Genomic DNA, 5,980 nt, shown 5'->3' on the forward strand with positions numbered 1-5,980 from the left:
GATTATGTTTGCTTTGTTTCCTTTGGGAAATCACAGTTCTGTCAGCTTTTCTCTAACTTCCATCACAAAACTATCATGAGCTGCTTATTCTGAGGAAATCTGACATGACAAAATAACACATTCCCTATTGATTGCTATCGTAGAGTGAGAAAAGCACCCCTACTCCATTCTCTAGCCAAGACTCCCCTCCCTCCATCCTAGTTTCTTTAAAAAGAAAATAAAATCCTTATCCTTCAACAGGAATATTTTCTAGTTAAAGCTTTATGCTCGGTACTGCAAAATGGGAAGAGCCCTCAACTTGTATTGATTTCAGTATCCCTGGCTAAGCTCAGAAGCCACATAATGATGCTCTGTTGAGGAAAAATCTTGGCATTGCGACCTCATGTGCTACTTCACCTGCATCCCTCATTTTAGCTGATAGAAGAACTGTATGAGGGGGCATTTAGAAGGATGCACTGATTTGCAGCAGTTCTTACACCTGAAATTTTGTAATTCTCAACTTGCTGTGTGGATTAGTGGCTGATCCACTAAACATGATGCATTTATCTGGCTTTTGAAATGAGCTCAGCCAGCCTTTTCACCCCAGCTCATTGTACATGCTGTTCTGTGTGTATGTTCCCCAGGCATCATGTCCCCATGTCACTCTTTTCTCACAGTGAACCAGTATGTGCAGTTTGGCTCTGCGTGTATCTGTCTCAGTGGCTAGATCAAACACATGCCATCTTAGATACAATACAGGTAGACAGGATTTTAATAGCCAAAAAAAAAAAAAAGCCCCCAAATCTTTATTCCATCACTGTGTGTTCTTGGGGAAAAAATAAACAAATCAGGCTTTACCTCTGCTCAGTAATAATTCATGTTCCCCACTCCTCCCCTTTCGCTTGCTTTGCCTCACATGGCTTTTGTGTGGAAAGGACTAAATACAGCTCAGTTGACATTTGCTAGTCAACTTTTTCAATAGTGAATTCCTCCCTGTGGGCACTTACATCTATTTTCCATGAACAAGCTTCATTAGCTGTTTCAATAGTGTGAAAAATGAAGTTTTAGGTTTTTTGTTGTTTGTTTTGGTGGGGTTTTTTTTAATCCAAATATATTTCTTCCTGTGTACTAGCAACCAGGAAAAAGGTGTTGGAAAAAATTGTTTTGGACCTTTTCACCAAATATATTAAAATCTAAACTAAAATTTAGCTTTATCTGAACCTTGCCCTGTGTTCCTCTCTAATGGGTTGGTTTGTTTTCCTGGTGGTGTAAGTCACTATCACTTTGCCATTATAGGCCTCAAGAAGAAAGAAAATCTTCAGAGTAGGCTGCTAATTTTGCCTTCACTGTATTACAACATTAAAATCAGCTTTAAGTAACATCCTCCAGGTAAATAGCTTGCCTCTCTGTAACCTGTTGTTGCAGTCTATTGTCCCAACTAACAACTGCACAAAACCAGATTGTAGTGCACATCTGCTTATCACCCAGACAGCTGGAGAAGGGCTTCTTGCCTTCCTTGTGCCTCATGCCTTGTTCTGCTCTGGTGCTGCTGAAACAAGGAGTCCTGAAGTTCAGGAGGAGAGGAAGCACGGGGCTTTGCTTCTGGATTTCCCCCCCCCCCCGCTTTGAAAGCAATTCCTTAGCATTGAAGATTAGGGAAACAGTTTCTATTCTGGGTGATGAGTAAAGCATAATAAGTCTTAGCAGAGACTTGGGATGATGCTAAGGGGCATCTTCCAACCGCAGAACTGGTGTTCCTTTCCGTACCTTTTTTTTTTTTTTTTTTAAATCACTGCTCCCCAAAGCCTAAGAATGGTAATTAAATTGTAGCTGCAGGAATAATGACAGATATGGGCCCCTTGCCTACACCTTTTCATCACCGCACCCATCTCCCATCTGTTTTTTGTTTGCCCTAAAGCTTAAGTGGTTTCAAGATCTTCCTCTTGCACGCATGTTCTCACCATGTGCCCATTTTAAATCTCTCCAGGTATTTTAACAAATTAATTAATTGCTAGTTGCTGACCTCAACACAAGCACATCCTGTAAGTCCTGACTTGCATCAGGCACTTTTCTTAGCACAGCAGCCCCTTCTGGGGGCTACTCCAAATCTAAGCTTTTGCGTTGTCCAATAACTTTCTGTTCTAAACCACTCTGTGTAATCCTGATGTTGGCTTTCCCTGCCAAAGCAGGAAAGGCAAAGGTGGCATTAAGGACATGAAAGGCAGTATTTCGGGAAGCACCCAACCACATAATCTCCTTGGAATATTTTAGGCTTTTCCCATTGTAGTGGGTATCAACACTACTTCAAACTACCACGGGGCAAGTCCAGTGAGAGCAGGTGGGATTTATATTAGCACCTGTAATACTGGTAGATTGTCCCCTCTAAGAAACTCTTCTTGTAAAGGAGGTGCTAGTGCTTCCCACAGCATTACTAGGTAATAACCTGCAACATGAGACTTTGAAACATGGTCAGTGCTGGAATCCATGTAGTACCACGTGAGAACAAAATGCTGTAATGATAATTGCTCATTATCTAATTACGCAAGAACTTAAAGCCCCGGAGGGTGAACAACTAATTAAATGGTTATCCACTCTTAAAATGGCAACAAAGAAATGAGGAATATTCATTCTTTTGGCTCTTGCTCCAGTACTGTCAGCAAAGTCACGTGTTCCTCAAAAGGTGAATGAGGCAGTCCAGGACGGACAGAGATCTCCCCATCCTGATGCTCTGAATGCCGTAGAGGGTTATTGAGGCAGGGAACTTGCTTTTAGGAGAGTAGACTGCTTACTCAAAAGCAACTCAACTTTTGAACTGCAACTCAAAATTAAGGAGGATTCAGTGACCCAGGTTATCCAGGAAGGCAGCAGATGCTGGCCTTCAGAGCAGTATGGGTCACCTCTTACATTCAAGGACTTGCTTGTGCAGAATTTTAAAGAGAATATATCTGGAGCACTTTGTCCCTTGGTGTGGATGCAATGTGCTGGGGACAGGCCTTGGTTTTACCCCATGTTGGGGCATGCTGTTACCACCTAGGAAGAAAGCTGCCTTTCAAAAAAAAGCAGCGACATTTCTCTGTATGATTAAAGACCCTGCAGCTTCTGCACCAGCAGTAGTAGACCTCTGTAAAACTCTTACCCAGAGTGCTAAATCCTCCAACAATTAGCATCCTAGGCTCTAATGTAATTTTCCAAAAAGTTCCAGACAGCTTCTACCTCATCTCAAGGCACATGCCTTCCTTCAGAGCCCCCATTCCTGCCTCTCAGCATTTGTATGCTGTTGGCCCACTTGCAAAAATACCAAGCACCTCACTGCTTAAACCAGGGCACCCCAAATACATGGGATGCACTAGCCTTTTCAGAGCAGGGCAAACACCCCTGACCTGCTGTTGTTCACTGTTGTAGGATGAAGGCAGGCAGTAAGCATGGCTCAGCAGGTATCAGCAGGACAACACACTTCTCCTTGTGTCACAGAGGGGCTCCAGCAAGTAACCGGTGCTGAGCTTCTGGGTGATTTGGAAACGAAGCGTTCCTCTGCCTGTCCTGCCTGTGAAACCCAATACTGTAGGCATTCTCAAAACGCAGCCTGTAGGTTACAGAACACAGCTGCGCAGTTGTGGTGCTCCCTGGTAGCTCACAGCTCACACCTGGGGCATGGCAGACAGTGGTTTAGAGCTGTTGGCTTTGGAGCAGGCTGCAAAGCCCAGATATCTACCCCACCAGAAAAGCCCCGTCAAACATAACCACCAAACACGGAAAGCAGAATTTACGCCCTTTCCAGATCCAGAGACTAATGATTTTAATCAGAAGGCATAATTGTGACTGGGAATGAAATTTCAGTGAGCGCAGCAACACCCAGGCAGTTTCTGGGGAGCAGCTGATGTGCTCTTGTCCACATTCTTGCAGTAACAGGGGTGTGTACCTTTTTGGGTTGCCATTGATTACAGAGCTGTTAGCTGGATGTCTTTTATATGCAAGCTGGCTTTTTCCCCACTTTGCCCAAATACATGATGCAAGTTTCTGCTGTTAAAGAGGGGGGTACTAACTTGGGAGGTAGGTTGGTCACTTATAAATCAGAATGCTTGCTATTTTTGGAGGTTTTCTTAAGGAGTGGAGGGGGTCAAAAGGAAATGACTACTTTTTTTTTTTTTTTTTAATTCCCCATCCCCCCCCAACATTGTAACACAGTTGTTGCTTTCAAGAATATGCATGGTCTGTTTTCTTCAGACTATTGGCTCATCTGGTAAAATAATTAGCTGTTAGGCAGACAGCGGGAAAGGATCACATCTGCACAAGACAGGAAGACTGGGACAGTAGAAAGGGGGAAAAAAAAAGTCCCTGCTTGAATCACAGCTGCCCACCATGCACAGTAACAGAGCTTGCCAAGAATATTCAAATTGATTTAGGGAGAAAAGCTGAGGAAACCACTTAACCCCAGCCTGCTTGGATCCATGACAGTATCTCTATGGGCTGTGCTGCTCCCACTTTGGGCCAAAAGAAGGCTTTTCAAGCCGCGTGTTTCACCAATGATCCTTGGTCCGTCCCCCTTCCCCTTTTGCAACAGGAACACAAAACACAGACTAATTGCCAGGCATGAGGCTGTGAGCAGCTTTCCACACCGAGAAAATAGCCAAAGGTGAGAACATTTATTTCATATTGATGGGATTAAATTGTAATTGGATCATGTGACTAAAACCAAGAGCCAGGCAATTTATTTGTGAATAATTTTGGGCAATAGGAAACTTTTTCCTGCCTGCTGTACACTCTGAATTAGGTCCCTTCTTAACAGAAATCGTCTGCACATGCATCATCTGCAAACAACCTTTTCAAGTGTGCAAGTCCAAAATTACTTGCTCAAGAGTTTCTGAGCACACACATCCGTTACAGATTGTTCGCAAGCAGTTGTGAGGGTTTTGCATCAAAAAATACAAGTAGCAATTAGTTCGGACATGCGAGTCATACAACGAATCCCTTTCCCTACTTAAATACATCTAAATCTGTAAGGATACACTCATTTAATGATTAAAAAATAGGGTGTTGGGAGTATTTGTCCTCAGAACCTGTTATCTCTGGGACTGTCTTTTCCTCCAGGAGTCCCAGCAATCTCTTTGGGATAAATCCACGAAGAGATAAATGTAGAAACGCACAGAACCATATTCAAATAAAATAAAAGTGCTATAATGCAGGTGTTTCAATACTTGATTTCAGGTGCTGGTGCTCAGGATGAAATCTGGAGCCCTAAACACCACCTAAGCTGTGGGTGGGCCTTCCCCACCAGCTGGAGCAGCAAACTCCAGCGTTCAGCCCCTCCAAATCTCTGCTCAGCTGCAACCTCCCTTACAACAGGAGGCCTTTGGCACATAAGCTTTTTTCCAGTTAAAACACAAGTTCCCTGGGTACCTAAATGTCTGCTGTGAGGCAAATGCAGATCTGCTGAGACCCTGACAGCACTGAGCAGCTATGCACTCTGTCCATGCCTAAACCACAACAGGCCTTACCAACAAAGCGTTCTCCATCAAGCTCGCCTGCGGAGCCAGGCTGGAAGATGTGTGCGCAAGATGTTTTTGGATCACGTCTAGCACAAAAACAGCTGTGGGAGGAAATGGGCCCAGTAGTCAGACCACATTCACAATTAATATTCATTTATGCACAAATACTAACACAATCGTAGATGACTTCTAAAGGAATGGGCCTAAATACCTCCAGGAAGAGGCAGTTCTGTGCTCTGGACAAATGATTTAGAGGCCACTGAAAGGAAACCCAAACCCTCTTCCTCTATTTCATGAGAAGGGCCTCTCGCAAAGAGTTCCTGCCCATGCACCCTGACAAGGAGGAGACATCTCCTTATAACACAGGATTAAGCACCTGAATGGCTTCGAGGAGCCACAGCAGAGTCCTTAGCCTCTCCTATTTGCCAAGTTTTGGCAGCTCCTTGCACACAGCTGACCAACTCCTGGGGATCCTCTGCACACCCTCCCACATGCACCAGCATGAAATGGGGTAC

The sequence above is a fragment of the Aquila chrysaetos genome, chromosome 8 (genome assembly GCF_900496995.4).
Source record: "Aquila chrysaetos chrysaetos chromosome 8, bAquChr1.4, whole genome shotgun sequence".
In the NCBI taxonomy this organism is placed as follows: Eukaryota; Metazoa; Chordata; class Aves; order Accipitriformes; family Accipitridae; genus Aquila; species Aquila chrysaetos.